General features: G+C 42.5%; 1 pseudogene; it reads right to left on the bottom strand.

Annotated features, from left to right (window-relative positions):
• Positions 1 to 16,406: 16,406 nt before the first annotated feature.
• LOC118611954 lies at positions 16,407 to 18,330 on the bottom strand (annotated as a pseudogene).
• Positions 18,331 to 23,880: the final 5,550 nt, after the last annotated feature.

Below are 23,880 nucleotides of genomic sequence, written 5' to 3'. Positions count from 1 at the left end.
TTATCTGAGTGAAATCGATGGCATATGCTGGGGAGCAGGAGCACTGAGAAATGAGGGGCGGATAGACACAAGCGTAGTTAGTGGGGAAACAGGACGGGGATAAACTTAAATCTTATTTCTAAAATGAAACGAAAATCATAATTAATTTTTTTTGAAAATAGACTATTTTTTAAAAGTTTTAGATTACAGAAAAATCTTTAGATTACAGAAAAATTGAGCAGCTAGGACACATTTCCTGTATACCTCAGCTCGGCCAGTAACATGTTACAGTAGTATGGTACATGTGTTACAATTAACCAAGCAATATTAAGACATTATTACTAACTCAATATGTTGTAGCCCCCAGCGCCCGAAAGACACACAGACCACCAGAACTCAGTGAGTTATAGGAAACACACTCTTTATTCAGCCACCTGGGTCTGCCAGGGATATGCAGAACCCAAATTAAGCAGCCCTGAAATGTAGAGGGTACAGGGTTTTTAAGCCCTAAATCCCATTCTTCATTCTGTCTGAACACAAAGGTCTATTTTTCTTCTATTCACTACCTGTTGACCCACAGGTAGGGTGTGCAAGCAAGGGTACAGAAGCAGAAAGCTTATTGTTAGAATGTTATGTTCCTATGGGCGATAGCCTATGTTCCCATAGCGATAGCCACGTTCCCATGGGCTATAGCCAGGCAGTAATTTCCTGCAAGTAATAAATTTCTAGCAGTCATTTTTCAGCCACCACGAATATATCATATTCTATTCAGATTTCCTTAGTTTCTACCCAATGTCCTGTTTCATTGCAGGATCCCATCCAGGATACCATATTACACTTAGTTGTCATGTTTCCTTAGGCAACTCTGTGACAGTTTCTCTGGCTTTTCTTGTTTTTAATGTCTGACAGTTTTGAGGAGTATTATCAGCTATTTTGCAGGTTGTGCCTCTATTGGAATTTGTTTGATGTTGTTCTCAGGAACAGACTAGGATTATGGATTTTGGGGTGTGGTGGCTGAAAAATTGACTCTTACTGGAAATTACTGTTTGCTATTGCTATAGGCATGTAGGCCTTTAATTATAGGAACATAACATTCTAAACAAGCTTTCTGCTTCTGTAACCCCGCTTACGCACCTGACCTGTGAGTTGACAGGTAGTGCATAGAAGAAAGATAGCCCTTTGTGTTTAGACAGAATGAAGAATGGGATTTAGGGCTTAAAAACCCTGTACCTCTACATTTCGGGGCTGCTTAATTTGGGGTCTGCATACCCCTGGCAGACCCAGCTGGCTGAATAGTGTTTCCTGTAACTCATTGAGTTCCGGTGGTCCGTGTGTCTTTCGGGGGCTGGCGGCTCCAACAGGAGGAGAAGATCACAGATGTGAAGTGCCACTTCACATATCCAATCAAGGGGACATACTACGAACGTGATTTCTGACCGTTGATGTTAACAGTGATCCCCAGCCCGAAGCAGTGTTTGTCAGGTGTCTTCACTGTGCTCTTTCCCCAACTTCCCATACTAGTCTCTGGAAGAAAGTCACCATGTACAGCCCGCACGCCTCCTTTCCAGGGGAGTAGCTATGCAAATTATTGGAAATTCTCCTGCATACGACAATTATCATGGAATTTTAAGTGTGGCGATCATAACTGCATTAGACAAAGTTTGTAATTAAATTTCACCAAGGGCTCAACGCTTTGCTCCAGGGAAAGAAATACAAAGGGCAAAACACCTCTCTCCCCTCTCTGAAAGAATAGTCAGAAAATCTGCTGCAAGGTCCTAGGACTAACCACTGTGATGCAAACCATGAGCAAACAGTGTCTTCTTAAAGCTTGGGGATGCCCAGGGGGAGGGGAGAAGAGGAGGTAGATGGGGGAAAAGGGGTGAAATATGTGGTGACAGAAAGAAAGGTAACTATGGACGGCGAACGCACAACGCAGTGTATGGATGCCTTACTGTCGAATTGTACACCTGAACCATATTGGACTTTGTTAACTAATGTCACCATAATAAAAATAAATAAATCTTTTAAAAACCTGCAATAAACAGAGAGATAGATAGATAGATAGATAGATAAACAGATAGATGAATAGATGAATAGCTTGAGGCTGCCCAGATAATAGAAGTTTCAGACCTTCAGGCAGAGCACTCAAAACCTTGTGGGTGAACTCTAAAGGTGTTTCAGCCTTAGCATTTAGTAGGCAATAAGGCTTATGTAACTCGGCTCACTTTTGCCTCTGGGCAATTTGATTAAGGTGTGGGGTGATCCAGAAAGGGGAAGTATCTCTTAATTTGAGTATTTCCTAAAAGACTGTGATATAAATAAAGGGCCATGTTTGGAATGGCTTCTTCAACTGGATTAAAGGAGAAAAAGCCTGAAGGCCATTGGTTTGGGCTACTCCAAGCAGAAGGAGATAAAGGTCTGAGAGAGTGTGGTGGCCATGAAAATAAATAGAAAGAGGTAATTTCAGAATTTGAGGACTGATTAAATGAGGGAAGAGATGAAGAAAAGAAATTTCTGTTCTGAGGCTTTGTTGAATAGAAGTATCTGACACATACTATAAACATAGGATCAATATAGGCTATAGAACAGAAGAAAGGAGAGGCTTAGGGAGATGCTATTAGATATAAAGTTTAATAGTCCCGTGTATACTTAGAAATGTTCATCGGACCATGGGAAATGAGTTGGAACTCAAGAGAGAGGTCAGAGTTAAGGTTATAGATCTTAGAGCTATCTATAAAAGGCTGAAAGAATGAATGAATTCTTCACACACAGAATATATGTAGAGAACAGAAGGCAAGAGTGAAAGTATTTAATGTTTGATAAAGAGAAGAAATTGTTACTTAAGCAAAAAGGAGTCCTTTGGCCTGGGCACACTTAAGTCAATGAGATGAGTACAGGTTTTACAGCAAAGAAAGTAAGGGTTTATTCTAGAGAGCTGCAAGTCCTGGAGACACAGGTGAGCTATTGCTCTCAAAAACCTGGCTCCCCGGGTATCTCAAGGGGACAAATATATAGGGGAAAATCCTTAGTCGTGGAAACTAAGGGAGTTGCCATTGTGAACACTACTGATTGGAAAGGGCTGGGGTTATTGATTATTGTGTCCAGTTCTGGAATCAGCCATGGCATCATCTCTTCTGGTCCCATGGAAAACTGGTCTGTGGGGCTGTTCTGCCTCCATGGGTCTGGAGCTGAAACACACGTAAAGGCAAATGTTATCCTTAGTTTAACCGAAACTTATTGTTCTCATGATCCATAGATCTGAGGCTTTATTCTTAAAAGATTTGACACTAGCTGGGAACCTTATGTCCTAAGGTTTAAAGGTTAAGGGAGCAGGCATGCAAAGGTAGAAGGATAAGGGTGGAAAAAGTAAGTGAGTCATGATCCCATTATACTAGGCAGAGCCTGTTTGAATCAGAGAAAAAGCTATCTTAAAGAAATCAAGTCTGTGTGCGGTTACAAAATGACTTCTACAGCAACTCAAACTCTAGAGAGTGATGGGATACGGGTAGAATAGGTTTCCTTGGTTGGATGCAGAGCACAAGCCTGGTTTTAATGGAATATTTGAGGAGATAGAAAGGTAACCAATGGATGGAGGCCCTAGAAGTTCATAATTACTAGAATTAGTTTACATCGAGAAGAAGCTTTAGCAGGAGTAGACAGACTACCGTGCTCAAATATCACTGTCGTGCTTCCAGTTTTACCATGCCAAGATTCCTATCAGAATTTTCTGTTAGAGACTAAACCTGGGCAGGGTTGCAGGTAGGTCAGGGACCATGTGCCTGCATGTAGAGAGAGCCAAGCACGCTGGCTACAAGAATACTCCCTACTGTTTGATATATTAATACATCTAGGCTTGATAATTTATTAAGGGTAGCAGAAACACATGACGGGTCTGTTCCCGGCTCTCCACATGCCAGTCATGTGATCTTGAGTAAGATTCTTAACTTTTTTGGGCCAAATTGTCTTCATCTGAAAAATGGAACTGATGGTGCCTAACTTAAAAATTCAGGCGAATAATCCATATATGGCATTTGGCAGAGTAAGTGCTCATAAATGTTAGCTACTGTTATCATAGTAGTGTGCCTAACTATTCTACTCGGCCAACAAGGGCAGAGCTAGGGTTTGAACTGAGGTGCGTTTGACTTCTAAGTCTGCCCTCTGTGTCACTCTGCTTCTCAAAATTATGTGTATTTCTGCAGCATAGACATGTTGTGCTCTTAATATCACATTTACTCATACATTTTTTGCATAGTTCCATCTCTTTTTGGAAAAAAAGTAGAATTTCTATGTCCCACTGTAAGAAATAGATTTGAATTTCGAACATATGTCTTCTCACATACATATAACAAGCAAAAATTTCACAAAGCAGTTAGCAACCAGTCTATGTGTCATGTACTCTGGTTATTTCTCTTCTAGTCTCTTTTATTAAAAATAATAACAATAGTAAACAACATTTTGGGGTTGGTTTCACAGCCCACAAGTAGCCTTGACATTTCAAGAACACTGTCTTACAGTACAGCAATGTCTACCTTATGTTCTAATTCCAAATCGATCAAGCAACCTTCTGTTTTCTAATGCAGGTGGCAGACAATCTGATTAGAAGACTCTAGTCTAGGATTCAAAACTCAAATGCCTTTAGGAGACACGGGTACCTTCAATATTTATGAGACATTTGTTCTACATCATTGGAACATGGAAAATGAAAAAGACTTGCTTTTCTAAAAGTAGTTTTTAAAAAAATTTGAACCCCTCATCCTTGGAGAGATGCAGTTTGGCTTATAAACTGGTTTTATTTAGCAAGAACAAATTCCTACCACCCTATCGAAGTTATATTCTTCCCACCCTTTAGTTTCGACTTCAGCCTCTTATTGGTTTCCTTCCTTGCAGATGAAAAGTTGCACATTAATTTGTCTACTTGTTTTTTTTTTGCCCTTCTTACCAGTAGCATGTAAGCTACACAGAGTAACAACCCTGACTCTCTTGTTTACTATTGCATTCCCAGTACCAACTACGATGCATGACACATACTAGATGCTTAATAAACATTTGTCAAATGGATGTTTAGATGGATGCATAGATAATGTAAGGATGGGTAGATAAAAAGAGAACAAAATAAATTTCTGAATCTGTAGGACTATGAACCTGCAAAGCCTGGTGACTCCGCCAGGTCACAGCTACCCAGTAAGACCTATCCTGAAAAAGCTCCTGTACTCCTTTGCTATTTCGTGCCTCCAAATTCATTTATCGGTAAAATATCCCATATATTAAAATGTTATATTCTTTGTCGATATACTACATCAGTCCATAAACCTAAGAATAAACATGAGATGAATATCATCTCTCATTTGAAGGAGTGGTCTGCTTATTCTTTCTCAGATATAAAATACAGCAAGGCTGGTCCTATAGCCACAGAAAGTAAACTTCACACATGAAAGACACTTAGCTTTGCATTAGAAGTCACCTTGTGTTTGGGTAAAGTATCTACATAATTAGATTCATTCCTGCTCTTGGGGTTTTTAGAGGGTTACCCATTGCTCTTTGAATGTCATATTTGAAAAAATTAGATCTTCTGTGATCATACATAATTTTCTCCACCCCGTTTCATGATCACATTTGTTGGGAGCCATGGAAGAGAATTAATGCAAACCATGAGGAGCGTTTAGAGAGTCACCGGCTCTTAATGTTGTCCCTAACACCAGACCCTAATAAACCTTTTTTATTTTTAAGGAGAATTTCATTTGTGAAAGACTGGATGGTAAGCAGGACACCCCCTGCCATCGCAGAAGCTGGGGGGGTGGACATGTGACCCAAATTGGCCAGTCGGATGCTCACATCATTACTTAGCATCTCACACAATAGTGCAAGGACATTATTCAATATGGCAGCAGCAGGGTTGAGAGTTCATTGGATGGTGAAAGTAGCTTGTGGTATCTGCAGCAGCAAGGCAGATTGTTCCTGTAGTGTGACCTTGGCATGTTTTTCCTGCTGCTCAGCTCCAGGGCTATTTTCTGAGCCTAATTCCTCAGCCCTCCTGTTGATTCTGTGAACACAATATTCTTACAGTACATTCCAATAAATAAGTTACCCAGATTCTGTTTCTGTAGACACTGTGATGAGTTCTCCAAATCCCCTTTCAAGTCTGAAGAATTTATTTTCTCAGCTGTTGAGTGGGCTGCTAGCAGGCAGCCCTCAGCTGTCAGCACTCCTCAGAATTGCCTCAGCTGAAAAGAGCCTCATGACCCAAGATCAAACCCCCTTTACAGGGACAGGCTGAATCTGCTGGTTAACATAGGGCAGAAAGACCTGGCCCCCTCACCCCATCTGAATTACTAGATAAAATACACAGCGCTCAGACTATTTCAAATAGACAATAAAAAAGTTTTTCGGGTTAAGTATGTTGTAAGTATTGTATGAGACATATTTGTATTAAAAAATTATTCATCGTGTGTCTAAAATTCAAATTTAACTGGCCATCCTGTGTTTTTATTTGCTGAAGCTGGCAGTGCTAAACTCGGGGCGACTCTGAAGGACCACCCTGGTCTCAGAGCAATCTGTGAGGCTGGCTGAGGCCTGTACTGAGACTGCATTTCAAGACCTTCTTTTCCCCTCTGCCCACTTGCGCTTCCCTCTCTTCCTTTCTCTTCCTTAAGTGGTAAGCCCAAGGCCACTTCCTGATACAACTGCTGTAAGCTGATCTCTGTCTTAGAGTCTGCCTCCTAGGCAACCCATCCTGTAATAGTTTCTCTTCCTCACAGAAGAGTGACTAACTGTCCTGGTTTGCCCAGAAATGAAGTGAGTCCTGAGATGAGTTGATCCCTCTACCTTGCAACCAGGAATTCTAACAGATATAACTCTCAATAGCTTGGCCTAACAGAAAGTGTCACTTCTCCTTGCCATTTGAGGTACCTAATAGTCTATGGCAGGGGGGTCCCCAGCCCCTGGGCTGCAGATTGGTGCTGGTCCATGGCCTGTTGGTAACCACACTCCACTGCAGGAAGTGAATGGTAGGCGAGGGGGTGAAGCTTCATCTGTACTGACAGCCGCTCACCAGTGGTAGCATCACTGTCTCAGCTCTACTTCAGATCATCAAGCATTAGATTCTCACAGGAGCATTGGTCCCTGGTGCCAAAAAGGTTGTGGACCACTGGATGGGCTTGTGTTTTTGCCTTATTATCTGTGCCCAGTGCTCCTGCACTCTGCCAGGACCAAATCTTTGTCCTGAATCTGTCTATTCCACTGAGGCCCTGAGATCGTGCCTTCTGCCACACAAGATCAGATCCTGAGCTGCCTAGAACCCTGCAGCTGTACTTAGTGACTTGGGCAATTGTCCTGTGGCTAGACTTTCCCTGTTCTGACTGTAGGATTAGTTCGTTCATCTCTCACCCTATTATCTGCCTCCAACTACAATTGACGTGTCTATTTATTAAAAACTCAGACGTCTTCTCCAGGGCCAGTCTCTTTCCAGAGCTGACTTTTTATTTCTTAATGGCTCATGTTTCTGAAGCTATATGCCCTAGCTTCGCTCACTTATGGTTGGAAACCTAAGTGCGGGATGAAAAGCATAGATTCTTGTTATGAACAATCACATTAGTTGAACATTCTTTATATGCCATGCACTGCTCTAGTAGCTTTATTCATCTATTCAAAAAATGTATTGATTGCCAGTAATGTGGCAGGTACTATGCAAATGATATTAGGGATCTAACAGTAAACATATCTGTGGGGTGTTGGGGGGTGGCTTCCTTCCTTTAGGGGGATGCAATCAATTAGCAAATATAGCCAGTATTATCCTAGCCTTGTTCCCTGAATCACTGACACTATTTCTGCGGGCCTCTGTCCTGGCTCCTGAGTGTGTTCGCTGTGATGACCCCACTTGCAACCTGCTTGCAGCTTGCCCTTGAGCACCTGGATGGAGTTGGAAGTGCTCGGAATTGACTCCGCCCCCAGTGGTCCTTAGCCAGTGACTGACTGGTGCACGAATATGAACACAGCTCATCTGTTTCAAGTTGAGATAGATTCAGAGGTAGAATTTACACTGCAGAGAGCATCCCTGTGGGATCAAGTTGAGGCTGGGGCTTTACCTGAAATCCTGCCCTTGTCTGCCATCTTCCCAGTTACTATCCTGCTTCTCCTACTCCTTTCTGTCTCACCTGTAACCATTTCCATAATAAATCATCTCATGATATATTCTTAGTGAGCCTGACCTAAGACAGCAAGTGAGCAAATAAGTAATGATAAGCTGTGATCGGTCTTTGAGGGAGGTATTGTGATAGAGAACAATGGAGGGATCTATTTTAGACAAGGAGGGGACATTTCAGCCAAGAAGGAACCAGATATATGATAAGCCAGGGGAAGAGTATTTCAGGCAGAGGAAATGGGAAAAACGTTTCCAAGACGTGAGACAGCTTGACATTTGAAATGTTCTAAGAATTGTCCAAACACTAGTGGGAATGGATGGATGGCAAGTAGTGATAGGGACAGGGGCACAGGAAGGCAGAGGCCATAAGGAGCCTTGTCAGCCTTGATCAAAACTTTGAATTGACATTTTAAAAGGATTGCTCCGGCCACCATGTGAAGCTTTTGAGTGGAAAAAAGAAAAGCAGTTGGGAGACTGCAGCAATAGTCCAGTAGTCAAACAAGTGGGGGTGCTGACTGGGACTAAGGAAATAGAAGTGGAGAGAGAAAATTTATATTTTGGAGGTAGGATTGACAGGACCTAGCAAGAGGGATTAATTAGTTAAGAATGACTCTCAGGCTTCTGGTTTTAGTAGCTGATGCCTTTCGCCAAGATGAAGATTACTTGGTGAATCAGGATTTGGGGACAGAGAGGCCCTCATATAATCTAATTCTCACAAAAGCCCTTTAACCAACATGGAAACTGGCTTCAGTTTACAGCTAGTACATAGTGGAGGGGAACCGATACCCTGATCTGAATACCGACTCTGGCAACTCTGGGCTGTCACAGCAGGCCATGGAGTCTTATTTGCATGAAAGGCCCTCTGTCCCCAGAGAGAAAGACTGAAGGAGGGTTCTTACTAGAAGCTGAGGTTAAAAGAGATGGGGGAGATGAAGGTGACTGGTCAGAGAGCTCACCTTAAGAGTATGGTAACTCCTATCAAAGTCTGGTCGAAAGAGCATCTAACAAAATCGCCTTCCATTTGGGACAAAAAGTGATGCCTCTTCGCAGCTTTATGGGAAGCACTGGTAATTTGGAGTTGCAGGCTAGTATGGCCAGGACTGCAGTGGAGACTGCCCTGCTCCCCAACCCCATACAGCCCTCACTCCAGCAAGCTCTTTCATGCCTTTGCCAAAATCTGTCAAGGGCACATGCTATTCCTTCCACGGGAGGGAGAAGGGTGGAGTTCCTTCCCAACCCTTCACCTTGTGACAACACCTCCCTCACCTTTAGGACTTAGCTCTAAAATTAGCTTCTTTGGGAAGCTGTCTCCACTTCTCCAGGCAGGCTTAGTCACCTCTCTGTCTTCTGTTGAGGCATGTGTTATGGATTTAACCCTCTGGTTTTGCAGGAGGGGACAATCTCATCCTATACAACATCCAGATGGGGCAGGAGCATTTCTAGATTTCCAGATGACCCCTCCAGGTCTGGCTGGGATCCAGGAATGATGGCAGTGAAGGAGGAATAAGGGAAAGCCCAGTTGAGAGGCAATAACCTGGATTATTTTATTCCACTTCTAAAATCTTTTCCCACTGAGATTCCCAAGCTGAAATTATTCTTTGATGTGTCTTTGCCCTGGAACTTCTAAGAGGGACTGTGGCCATAGCACCTGACTCAGTTTGTCTGCCTTACTCAAGAAGATCCTATTTGTGGCTCTTCACCAAAGTATCCTGGATCCACTCTGTCTGCACATGGCACTGTGCAAAGCCAATTAAAGAGAACTAGCCCCAGTTTAATATTTGTCACTGGGTTCCTACTAAAGTTTGCATTTATAGCATCTCCCATTTATGTGGCACTTGACAATTCAAAAACTACCATATTGTTTGATTTTAATAGTCACACAAAATCACGGTAATTCTGCTGTAAATCCATGTTAAAGAAGAAGAAATTGAAGCTGTGAGAGGTCAAGTACGCTAACAGAAGGTAGCAGCTGGGCCTAGAACCCAAGGGCCCCCTTTTGTAAGTCCAGTATATGCCTCCTAAAGAACCACCAACAGATAATCCCTGAGGAAAGGCCCTGCTTTTTCTCTTCTAACAGCCTGAGAAAACCCTAATTGCTTGACCTTCAAAACTCAGGAAGACCTTTTAGACTGTGGTTTGTGTCCCGGCCAAAAAAAGCATTATTACAGGGACTTGCAAATACAGAGGCAGTTTGCAGCATGCCCTAACCAAATCAGGAAGATCTCCAACATAGGCTGATAAATAACCTGCTTCTTTAAGGGAGAGATGGTTCCAGAGGACATAAACATAGAGCAAATTGCCCCTTGTAGTGAGTATGTTCCAGTGCCCAGGTATAACAAGAAGCATTTAATAAGGAAGAAAGAGAATGACATTGAGGGATAGGAATAGGAGGTATTGTGAAAAAGAACTGAGAAGGAATACCAAAAAGCAAAAATCAGGATGGAACCATTGGCAAAAAGTAAAATACATAGAATGTGAGCCAAGAGAAAGCCACAAAATGTCAAAGATAAACATTTTTAACAATCCAACAGTAAAAGTGAAAGAATTTGAGGTTCTGAATTGAATCAATGTGTTTTGAGTCCCACAGGGTGATTGTGCCATGGAATACATCAATGACAAGAAAGAGAAATGGTCATAATAGCTGTACTTATTGAGTTCTTGCTATGTGCCAGGTGCTGTCTTAGGGCTTTAAAGATATAACCCCATTTGATGGGCACAATTACTCTCTTATAATTTTGAGAAGCTGAGGCACAGACAATGTGAGTACCTTACCCAAGGTCACTTAGCTAGTTGGTGATGGAAGAAGGATGTGAATGTGAGGCTCTTGAGCTGATGCTCTTGAACCCTATGCTCTGTCACCTCATGTAGGCAGCCTGCCTCGAAAACCCAAAGTTTACGAGGTTGTACTCAGACTAATGTTTAAATCCTTTGAATTCTACAAAGTGATCTTGTATAGGAAATGACAGAAACCAACTTAAACTAGCTTGAGCTAAGAAGATATTTGGCAGCAGACTGAGGCGGCTCTTAGAATAAAAGATGGTTTGACATCTAAGCCTGGGAGTTCAGAAAACAGAGAATTTCTGAGAATTCAGCTCCGGGAATCTTGGATTTCAAAGCCCCTGGGACATTCCCACCTCTCACCCTATTTCTCCCCTTGAGTTGCATTAATTTTCTCCTATTGCAGAAAGATTGCTTCATGGGGTGAGGAATGGTCTCTGGTAACCCTACCAAGCCTAGCAAATAAATCCGCAAGGAGAGAGAGAGAGAGAGAGAGAGAGAGAGAGAGAGAGAGCCCTTTTCTCTCCTAGCTTCTTTCCTTCTTTTTTTTCCCCCAAGGTAAAAAAAAGTTCCCAGGGAAGAACTAGAATTGGTCCAGTTTTGATCATGTGCTCAATGGGCCAATCCCTGAGGTCCTCAGGACAGGGTTCTATAATTGTCAGCCCCCACCCATAAGATCACGTGGAGCTTTGACAGAGCTTGTCCCAGAAAAAAGGAGCTGCTGTTCTGGAAGTCAATACAAAAAAATGTCCATAAGAAATTGGACTACTGGCAAGAAAATTACAAACATCAGAAGAGATGCAAAAACAGCCAAGATCAAACATTTCGATAGGATAAAATTCTCAATAAACTTTGGAAACATTGTGTAATGAAAAGAGGATTTAGACATGATGAGAGGGTATTTATCTAACCAAGCAGAGGGTCTAAAGAGCAATTGAAGAGATGAGTTAGGGTTCCAGCTCTGAAGCCTTTAGCTTTATTATTAAGGTGGGTGCATTCTGGGAGAGTTGACTAATGCAGGGTCATTCTCCTAGTTTGTGCCCACTAAACATTCATTTCGATGATAGCTTTTATTAGAAATTGTCGCTTGTAGCACTTACATATTTATAACATATATTTTTAGCAGAATAATTTGCATATGTAAAGTTCTGCATAATGCCACCAATAATAACTTATTATAGAGTCATTGGGCTTATGTTTACTCTTTCATGCATGCATTTATTCATTCATCTGTTAGTTACTAATTGAGTAGATACTCTATTCTAGGTACTCTGTTAGGCATGCCTGGTTTCTGCCCTCAAGGTGCTTAAAGGAGGGGAGACAGAGCTAGAAATAAATTGTTCCCGGATAGGTGTATAGTAGACACTGGTGCACTGTCGAGTTCCCCTTTCAAGACTGAGACATTCTGCCCCACCCCCCACCATGGGTTATTGTTAAAACTCACAGATGAGTCCATCCTCAGGAATTTCCCTCAGACGATGGGAGCTGACTTTCCCAAGGTTAAGACCTTTCGGGCTGGGGCTGTCAGTGTCCAATGACAGGTAAATGGCTGGTCGTGGAGTGGGTACAAAGGCCAGCCTCCCTGCCTCCACTGGAGATAACACTGATGGATCATTACAGCTCCAGAACTCCCTGTTGGATCAGCCAAGGCCTCTGTTGCAATTACATCACATTTCAACTTCCTTCACCCAGTCTTGCTTCTCTCAATTCCCTAAAGTGTTGTTCCTGAGAACATTCACTAAACAACTATATGCATGCAAATCTCATTTCTGAGTCTATTTTATGGAAACTCCACCTAAGACAAGGTGCAACTTAGAAAATTCTTGTCAGGAAAAGCTGTCATATTCACAAGTTGCCAGACCCTACCTTCCAGATAGAAAACACTGGTCACCTTGGAGTATGTCTTTGTTTGGAGAAGAACCACCTGAGTCGTCCCCCTGCATTGTGTAAATATAGGGAAAAAGGTAGCCTTTGCCCTGGTGGAAGAAATAGAATATTTTTTGTAGCATGAGAAAGCCTGCCTCTCTCAATTGTCCCAGTGTACAGAGCTGGTCTGCTGGGGAGAAAGAGGACATTTTGCATAGATCAGAAGTTTCCCAGGAAGGGAGAAATAGAGACTTGGACCGTCTCCCTTGTGAAGTTCAATGTTATTATAACCTCTTTGATAAATAGGGTGGTCCCAACTGAAGTTCCCTGGGGAGAGAGGAGGAGAAGGCTCCAGGGAGGAACTTGCCAGGAACAGAGGGAGCGTCCTGGGGAAGACCTGGTGTGGAGGATGGGTTTTGAGAGAAACGACGAGCACAAGGTTATAAGTTAAAGAGCCCAAGAGAAACATTTCTAACTCAAGATAACACTGAAGAAATAGAGTCACCTTCCCTCAGAGGACTTCTTGATTAGTGAGGACTATTAACGTGCAAGACTATCATATCAATAGACAAGCATATACTGTTTCACAAAACTTAACTTTCAAGATCGACCCATTAAGGTAGTAACAGAATCAACCTCAGTGGAAAACAGGAGCCAATAGGGGAAGGATGCGGTTTCCCAGTTCTCCTTCATGAATGTGGGCAACAGGAGTTGCCGCTAATTGCTGAAAGGAGGCCATAGCAATTTAATTAACACTCAGAAGAGATGCAGTTGTGTTGGTACTTTAATCTGTCGATATAAGAATGTCCAAACCTTTAGAGAAGTTTTATAAAAATTTATTTGAGCCAAACAGGATATGCCTGGAAGAAATATTTCTAAGAAATGGCAGTTTGCACCTCCCTTTATGCATTGGAAATTAAAGAGAGAATGTAAGGAAGATTACATGAAGGTGGGAGAAAGCAAGGCAGGAATTGGATTACAGGATAGTTACGAGATTATTTGTTCTCTTAGGGTGGTCACGGTTTAGAAGGAAGGGTCTGAAAAGAGAAATTTCGAAGGTATGTTAACCAAGATGCCTAGAAATAATGGACAGGGCTTGCTTAAGGCAAAGATAGGCCTTTTACTAAAGAAGTTATAGGCCTAGAGCGTGACTACCTACCTTGACCTGCCCAGGTAGGGATTTATGAACAGGTTGCCCTGTGAGGTTAATTTCTGTAGAACCCCTTTTTCATCCACAGCTCATACAGATTCCAAATAATTCCAAAACCATGTAAATAGGGTAAAGAATGACTACTGCCAAGAAGAACAAATTTCTAGAGGAGGTGAACCAAACTTACAGGCTGAGTAGGAGTCTATAGGTAAACCACAAGGTATGAAAGTCAGTCAGAGGGCATCCCATACTTCCTGGGACAAAAGCACAGAGGCGGGAAGGCATATTGTATCTTGTAAATAATCTAAGTGGGTCTGGATTCCAGGAGGCACTGAAGGAGTAACTGTAGGTAGGGTGACACATGGAAAGCTCTAGAAGCCGAGATAAGACATTCAAAACCTCATTCCCTTGGCCCTGGAGTCCCAAGTTTAAATGTCTCCAGGGCCCTTGATGGGTAGTGAGTGAATAGGGCCCAGCTGGGATTGTGGCAAACTGAGCCTGTTCCCACCAAAGGAAGTAACTGTCTCTCAGCCCTGGCCAGTTTATTGTGGTGCGATCAAATCCAAGACCCATGGAGCCAATTGAGATGAATTGTGAGCCTTTATTAGCCAGCCGGCGACTGACTCACCACCATGCAGGGTTAGAAGAGATCAGCCCCGAGCTCCCAGAAGAGGCAGTTATATAGCCACCAGCACATACCTGAGCAGATCACCACGCCCTGGTTAACAGTTGGCCGTTAGCATATCCTTGATCAGATTACCACACCCTGGTTAACAGCATCTCCTTGATCAGATTACCACACCCTGGTTAACAGAATCAGAAGTAAATATTTAATACTGGCTTACTGGAAAATCGTCCACCCATAACAAGTTGCCACAGAGAGAGGCAACCCCAGGGTTACCAAATCTTTGAAGTTGTCAAGATAAACTGGAATTCCCAATTTTTATCAGACAGACTGAGATTTTTTAAGTTGGCAATCATTGCAAATTAAAAAGAAACTGTGAGAGCTAAAAAAGAAAACATATTTTACACATAGCCTTAGGCCTCTAATTAGCGCTTTCTGCTAGACTGAAGGGAGCTTTTAGACAGAGAAGTAGAAAGATCAGATTTGTGTATTAAACGTTCACTCTTGGCAGTGTGACTAGCAAGAGTAAGAAACTAGACAGGAAGACTGTTTAATTCAACAACAAATATTTTGAGACTTCTGTGTGTTGACAAGAGCTGGAGTCACAATAGTGTTGTGGACTCTAACTTGGTGTGGGGGACAAATTTAATCAAATCCCTACTCCAGGGAGCTAGGGGGAGCACCTAAATTGTGGGGAAATATGGAAGAGAACAGATTAAAGAGATATTTGAAAGTTTGGTAATAGATGGGGGAAAAAAGAGAGGGAGTTTCACGGTTTTATTTGGGTGAGTGTGGTAGATAATGTTTTAGAGAGAAACATGAAAATGATCATAGGAAACTTTGCCACTATCTAGAGTTACATGAGCAGAGGAGGCATGGTTTAAACAGATGGTGCAAAATAATGAGAGCTAAGAACTACATTTTAATTTTTGTCCTTTTACTAAGGCTTCCAAAAAAAACCATACTCCCTTTTTTCTAGAGATAATACCTGCCCTGACTATCTCACAAGGCACTTGAACTAGTCAGGGATCGCAGGGAAACAGAAACAATAAGATGTTTATGTAGAGAGAGAGTCGGAGGGAGAGAAAGAGATTCATCATTAGTAACTGGCTCACATAATTACGGAGACTAACAAGTACCCTGATCTGCAGGCAGCAGGCTGGGGACCGGGAGATCTAGTAGTCTATTTCTAGTCTGAAAGCTAGCAAGATCTAGACCCAAGAGCCAATGTTTCAGTTCAAGTCCAAATGCAGAAAAAGGACTGGTGCCCTATCTTGAATACAGCCGGGTAGGAGGAGTTCTCTCTTACGGAGGGAGGGTCAGCTTTGTTGTTCTGTGCAGGCTTTGAGGGGATCAGATGAGGCACCCACACTAGGGCAGACAATCTGCTTTACTCAGTCTAAGGAGTCAAGCGTTAGTTTCATCCAGAAACACCCTCACAGAAGCATCCAGAATGATACTGAACCAAATGTTTGGGCACCCTGTGATCTAGTCAAGTTGACACAAAATTAACCATCATAACGCTTTTGAGTATAAAATGAAATAGTTGATTTGAAACTACCACTGATAGTTTAAGGGCTATACAAATATTGTGTAGCAGAGAAAAAGAAGAGAAAAAATTTATTGTCTGTAACATGTACGTCAGACATTCTGTTTGCCCCTACAAATCCATCTTCCCTCCTGCCCAAGTGCCACACAGGCTGATCTCCCACGGCAGCATCTCTAGTTTCCAGTTGGGAGGTACAGAAGAGAAATTGAGAGTTAGAGGAGAGAGAGACAGGCAGGGCACGCACTCCCCGCACCCCTCCTTGCCCCTAGTGTGGGTTAGCTCCTGTGAGTGCCCCAATTCCTCGATGCAGCTCCCTCCCTAACCCCATCAAGCTGCCCTTGGCTGGAGTCTCTGGGTGTCCCTTCATCCTTTCCTGGGTCCTAACCCCACCAAAGAGCGAACATCTCGAACACCTCTCGTAGCTGTTTTGATAATGTTGATAACGATTCGGAGCTAAGCTCTCAGAGGAAGTTCTCGTCAATTCTATGTCTAATCTCAAATCAATTTCTAACCTTCTTTTTTCTTCTAACTTTACTAACGACAACTTTAATATGAACCCGTGTTTGACCCTCAAGAAACTGTCATTATGTAAAGGGAAGAGTGAGCTGCCACTGAAAGAAGTGAATGATGTTTAGGGACAGCTGGTATGTCGTTTCTGGATCCAGCTGCTATTCAAATATATCGAAGCAACTGGTAATAGTGGTCATTTGAATAATTGGAACCTCTTCAAATACTGGCTGACTTTTTCCTTGGTGTAGGGCCTGAGTGCAATGCAAGTGATGACATTCTCTGGCTGCTCCAGCCCCAGCATGTGGCCGATTTTCTGCTACACAATCTGAGCCAGCAGCTTTATGGCCATCTCCTCTGGGGCCTCGAAGAACGCCTCGTGCATGCGCTCCAGTTCCCCAGGGGTCAGCAGTTGTGTGTGGTGGTTGCAGGGGCTGTGTGACAAGCCTTCGTTACCAGGGTGTCTACTGGCCCGAAGAATGGAGTCTGCGATTTATCCTTTCGTAACACCGAGATTGCACCAGGAACTGCAGCTCCACACCAGAGGCTGCTATCTTCCTGCCCTATTTTTTGCCATCCCCACTGCTGGTACCCTAGTCCATCTTCTCTCTCCAGGGTGACTGCAATGACCTCCTAACCAGACATGATGCTCCTGTGCTGGGTATTTATCTGTGGTCTCTGAGATGCCCTTCTAAACTCTTCTCTACAATATGCGGCTGGGATGATATAAACTAAATCTCCCCACCTCCCAGCTAGCTAAGTTCCTATTAGCTACCGGAATATGAAGCATTAGAAGGAGAAAGAAAAAGTGGAAGTAAGGGAGAGGGATTTTTTGTTTTTTCACTTTCTGTTTTTCTGTGTGCTCCAGTAGCAGCACATAATTGGCCCAGCGTCCAGAGACTTCCAGCGCTCCCAGGACCCCCAGGTGCCAGCTGCAGCCATGCCACACCCCCTCAGCTGCTGAGCTGGGCCCCTGGGATGTCTGACAGCCTCAGAGCCACAGCCTTGTGTTGGAAGCACCAGCCAGACAGCACCCCCTCCTCAGAGCTCTGAGCGGGGCAGAGCTTCCTTCAGAGATCCAAGCGCCTGCCCCGTGGGGCCCCTCCTCCCACTCCTAGGTACAGGTGACACCACCTGTTCTGCAGCCTCAGGAGGTAGGAGCCGCTTCTTGCAGCTATTATTCCCATGGTACCACTTTCTTCCTTCTTTCGTTTACTCGTTCAGCCTTCTAATGCCCGTGAAAGAAGCTCTTTATATTAAAGCCTCTCTATTTGAAGTACCTAGTGTGACTTCTGTTTCTGACTGGCCTTTGGCTGATATCCCTTTTAGCCCATTTTCCACTTAGCAACCAGTTCTGTTTTGAAAATGTGCCTCAGATTGTATCACTCCCTTGCTGTACTAGTCAAGGTGCTTGATTTTAAACAATCGGAACCAGAAATTGGTTAACATTAAATATAAGAGGAATTTATTGAAAATGACTATAGAACTCAGAGAATCGAGAGGAAGACTGAAGATACAGAGGAAGGGTTGCACAGTGAAGCTCCTGGGATGGTTTGCTGAGGATGCACCCCCCGATGCCTTTCCACAGGATACTTGTGGGCAGCCAGGTGCCAGTGGACATTGGTCACCATATGCTGGACTCTGCTGCCCTTGTACATTTAATCCTGTGCACGCCTGACTCTACCATGGCCACCATAATAATTCTTAACTGACCTTTCATCTTTGAGACACACCTTCATGATTGAAAGTCCCAGGTAGGAGCACCTGATTGGCCTTGTTCTAAATGCCACAGCAGAGGAAAGAAAAACAGTACTTTCTCTTGTCTTGTCCAAGTCTTGGCTTCTATATGGGAACTAGGACCCTGCCTCCCATTAGTTTTGTGAGTCTCCAAAATAAGAAAGGCTTTTGAATTCTGGACAGCCAGAGGGACAAATGTTTGCCGTTTCGGTACCTCCCCTGTCACTTAGAGTAAAATCCCTAAATCTGGCTTTTATGGCTGCCATGATCTGCCTATCAAACTTTCCGACTCACCTTTTCCCACTCTCTCTCTCATGTTCCTGTCACCTGGCATTTCTGTCTGTCCCTTGAATGTGCCAAACTAATTCCGGCCTCAGGGAATCACTGCTCCCTCAGCTTGAGAGACCCTTCCCTGCTCTTCTCAAGGGACTTCCTTCTCACTTTCAAGTCTCAGCTCAAACGTCTCCTCCTCAATGAAAGCTTCCTAAAGGAGCCTCCACCACATACTTCTTAGCTTTGTAGCACTTGTTTGTAGCTGATGTTTTCTTGTTTGTTCATTGTCTGTCTCCCCTTCTCCAGAACGTGAATTCTACCATGTCTATCTGTTGCTGCAGTACCCCAGAGCCTGGGAGAGGGCCTGGCTCGGAGCAGGGGCTGAATGTCTGTTGAACTGCTGGACGGGTGGATGGATGGAAGATTCAATACTATTTGTTATAAACTTCTACTTGATACAAGAAGCAGAGCAATTTTGCAATTTTGCAATGGCAAATAAGATTCCATGAATGCTTTTTAAAATGATTAACTTTCTGGAATCCATCCATGACTTTTCTTTTGGAGGTTTTACAAAGGAGGTAGGCTCTAAGGTGGGCCCTAGGAAGGCTGATTGGATCTTCTGGAGAAACCACGGTTTTCCTTCTATTGGCCATCAGCTAATAGTCCTCTATTTCACTAATTAAACCAAAAGGTAAAGTGTAGGTAAGGAAAACCAAGAAGCACAGCATACTCATACTGAGTATAAGAGAAGCCATGTAGCCTAGTAGTTACAAACATGGATTTGGGTGTCCGACAGACCTGAATTCTATTTCCATGTCTGACTCTTATTAGCTATGGTTTGCTGGCTCTGCCACTTCTAGCCGTGTGATCTTTGGCAAGTCACTCGACCTCTTTTTGCTTCAATTTCCACATTTTCAAAATGGTAATAATAACAGCACAGTGTCACAGGGTTGTCATGAGGACAAAGTGAGTCAATATACAGGAACCACTTAGAACAGTGTCTGGTAGATAGTTAGCTCCGATAAAGCATAATATAAGCATAAGCTGTTATGTTCATCTGTTGATAAGGGAAACTTGAACAAGAAAGAAATTTATTTATGTTTCATATAAGTCAGAGATAGGCAGCCCCGGGCCAGGATAGCAATTCCCTAGCCAACAGTTCCTTCTTTCTCCATCACCATCTAATGCATGGTTTATATCCTCAAAGTACAAGATGGCTACTGAAGCTCCTGTCACCGTGCCTGCATTTCAGGCATCAGGAAGAAGAAATGAAGAAATGGCAGAGTCAATACCCTTTAAAGAACTTTGCCAGAAGGCCCATGCGGTACTTTCATTTGCATCTCATGGACCAGAACATAGACATAGAGCCACACCCAGCTGCAAGGGGCAGAGAGAAATGTAGTTTTTTACTGGGTGCACTAACACCCCAAATAAAATTGGCATTGTGTTACTAAAGAAGAAAGGGAAAATAGACATTGCACCTTGTGCAAGTTATTTAACTTTAAATTTTAGTTTTTGCATTTGTAAAGTGAGAACGATGGTACACACCTCATATAGCCGTCTGGAAGGTTACACGAAATAAAGCTTAAACACTGCTAGCACAGTGCCTAACTCATCCTAAATAAACATCAGCTGTTATCATAAGAAGGAAAAACGCATTTCTGAATACTTTTTAAAATAAGCTAGACGAAAGCAATGGAACAAAATGAAGAAAAAATATCTCTGCAAAAAATCCTGATTTGCTTCAGAAAGAAACCTCTGTATGCAGGTTTCTTCCATGTTTTCATTGCTTTGGCCCTCTTTAGCTCAACTGATTCTCAGCCAACAATGTTCCAGTTTTAAATGTAACATCACCCTGCTTTGCTACTAACAAAAGCCCAATGTGTAGCTGGGCGGGGCTATCTCAGAACACTGTTCTGAATCTATATGGTCTCACCCACCACTCAACTTCTGTCCAACTGTGTCCAGTGTTCTAGACCAGTGGCTCATGAACCTGACTGATCCTAAGATTCACTTACCTGGAGAGTTTTATAAAAATATAGACTCCCAGTCCCTACCGCAGGAATCAACCCAAAAACTTTTATATCTGCCTCAGCTGTGTCAAACTAACTGGGGTTTTTGGAGTAAATGACTCAGCAGCTTGAATATTTATATAACACAGAGGAATATATTTTAAAACACAAACATGGATCGAATGTTATTTGGAGTCAGGCACTGTTCTACACCCTTTATATGGTCTCACTCATCTAGGTACTATTATTCCCCTTTATACAAATCAGGAAACTGAGGCACAGAGATGCTAAGCAACATGCTCAAGGTTGCACAGCTAGTAAATGGGGAAACTGGGATCTGAGATTCAAGGCCAGGAAGTCTGGCTTTTGAAAGCTTGTATGCTTACTCTCTATCCTTTACTACCCTCCAATCTATATTGAACGCTTAGGGCACTTCAATATAAATTATTTGAAAAATCGAACAGGCTTCTTCCTAGCATCTATTAAGGAAATTGCAAGATAAACTTATTCATGGTTCTTTATCTTCCAAAGCACACTGTGGCACAGATAAGTCTGTTATAAAAGTATTTCACGGGTATCAAAATGATGTTGAAACTATATTTCTGTGTGTGTATATGTTCACTACAATGCTCTTTATATAAAGAAATATATCTCCACAAACATATATACACAAACATGCTGTATATGCCTATGGAAAGTCTGGGAGAAAACACAGCAAAGCATGACAGTTAATTCTGTGTGGTAACATCATCCTTTTTAAAATTTATCTGAAATAAACATTTAAATTTAACTAAATAAATCTTAGATTTTAAAAGTAAGGTATTTTATGTATTTTGAAGTAAAAACAATTTAAAATAACAACTACATCCTTTCTGTTTTCTCAAAGATTTTTATAAGCCTTTCATTTAAAATTCTTCCCATAAGACCCTTTAAAAGGAAATCTGATGGAAGTATTGGATCACAGGTGCATTTGCATGGTGGTTGAGGTATTGGTTTTGGACTCTTAACAGACATGGGTTCTTATTTTGACTGTGAAGATTCCTGGCTGAGACACAGATGTTAGACAGGTCACTGACTGGCCCAGCCTCACTCATGCATCCGTGTAAAGGTCGAGGGGCTGACGCATTTCACAGGACTGAACATATGTATCCAGGTGCTTGATACAAGGTAATGACTATGGTTAGCAAGGGGCTGCATCATCAGAACATAACTCAAAATTGTCAAATGCCAACTACAAAACTGACACTTTTTTGGTGCTAATAATAAATATTGTAAATAATTTATTAATTAGAGTTAAGCATCCATTCTCTTGAAGAGGATTGAGGAGTGGGAAAGGTCAGGCTGCTCTTGAGGATCTAGCTGAGGTTGGTTTAAGGTATTGATGGTATCTAGTTTGACGTACTTATGTCACTTAGGACAGGCAATCACCCTAAGCCCTGACCTACCAGCTTCTGGAACCTCCTATTTTCCAAAACACAGATTCCTGTACAGTCACACCCTTGGGTCCCTTTCTGCCACCTCTGGGATCCAGCTGTTCCCGACATACCCACAGCCATCCCACCTCCAATGCTCTAATGGCAGCTATTAATCCATTGCCCTCCTCACTCTACTCTGTCTGCTTCCTCCTGCACTGTGCTGCCGAACATGCTGTCCCAAAGGTTACCCACGACATTCTTAATGGCAAATCCAGGGTTCAGCCTTATCTTCCTGTACCTCGCTTTATTAATCATCACTCTCTCCATGTTTCCAGGTGCCTTTCTTTTGGTCTAGAAACATGCTCCAAACTCCAGTAGCTTGAAACAATAATAAAAATTTAATAACTTTAGACTCACGTCACTCTGTAGTAAATGTCACATTTCTAGAATCCTAGGTTCTTAGTCATCAAGAGTTTGGCTTCTAGACACTTTAGCTCCCAGTTCTGCCACTTCCAACTGTATAGCCTTTTACTTAATATTTCTGTTCCCCAGTCTCCTCCACTACGGAATGAGGGTATAGACAATATCTACCTCTTAGGTTTTTGTGAGAATTAAATGCATTAACACAGAACCTAGTCATACTGAAGGGGGTCAATAAATGTTAACTGTTATCTGAGTCCTACAGTCTCATGTCCCTTTCACTCTTCAATATATCAAAACCTGGCTCCCTACCACTCCCGAGGTACTTTGTAAAGGTCACCAATGACCTACTATTTGTTAGTCAATGGCCTTCTATTGCACTTGATATTCTCAGTTACTTCCTTCTTCCTGAAACTCTCCATTCCCTCATCTGCTGCCACATCATATCCTAGCTAAACTGATTGAGCACGTGTGTGTGCGCACACACACACACACACACACACACACACACACACACACTAGAGTTAACTTCTTACACTCAAGTCTTTGCTCTTGCTGAAATGTACCACCACCATCACCACAGAAGGCCCTTCCTTTCTCCAGCTCCTACCTCCAGTGCCCAACCTCACCCTCCAGACCCTTCTCTCCCCTGGGTTAACTTTCACTTATCCTTTAAGATTCCACTCAGACCCTACTTCCCCAGAAAGCCCTTCTTAACAGCTTTCAACCACAAAAGCTGGGTTAGATGCTCCTTCCAGGTGGTTATGTAACACTCAAGTACTTCTCACACTGTATTCAAATTCTGTCTCCCCCAAATGACCATGAGCTCTCTGGTACAACTATCAAAAGTCTTTTCTTATTCTTTTCTGAGTTTCCAGCACTTGATATGGTGCCAGATACATAGTAGGAACTCAATAAATGTTTATAAAATTAAATAATCAATTAATTATATCCCCTGACTCTTAGGCAGCAGGGTACAGGCAGGGCAAATAGACTCACAGGAAGTCAGGGGGTTAGCAGAAAATCAGAAGCAAAGAAAAAACTCATAAGGTTTGACAATGTGTGTGATAAGGAAGTAGGGGGAGATAGGCAGAGTTTGGCAATAGAGGCTGTCACAAAGAAACTCTTAAAACGGAGAGGCAGTGCCCTTCAGAAGGCTGACTTTACTTTCCTCTAAGCTCTTCTTAGTTTTTCTCACAAAATTCCTTTTGAGGAATGCAGAATAAATGTGAGGAAAAGCATATTCACTTTTCTTCTTGCTTCTTTCCAAAAGAGCACAGTTACAACTACATTGCTTGAAAACTTCCAGATGCATGCTAACTTTTTGTTTCTTCCAGATATCTGCTATTTGTTTCTATGCTAGAAAAATGAAAAAGAAAAATATTATTTTCAAAAGCTTTGAAAAAATTTAGAACATTCTCTTCAGGCTGAC

The sequence above is a fragment of the Rousettus aegyptiacus genome, unplaced genomic scaffold, assembly GCF_014176215.1.
Source record: "Rousettus aegyptiacus isolate mRouAeg1 unplaced genomic scaffold, mRouAeg1.p scaffold_m13_p_15, whole genome shotgun sequence".
Lineage (NCBI taxonomy): Eukaryota > Metazoa > Chordata > Mammalia > Chiroptera > Pteropodidae > Rousettus > Rousettus aegyptiacus.
This window is presented reverse-complemented; position numbering and strand designations above follow the sequence as displayed.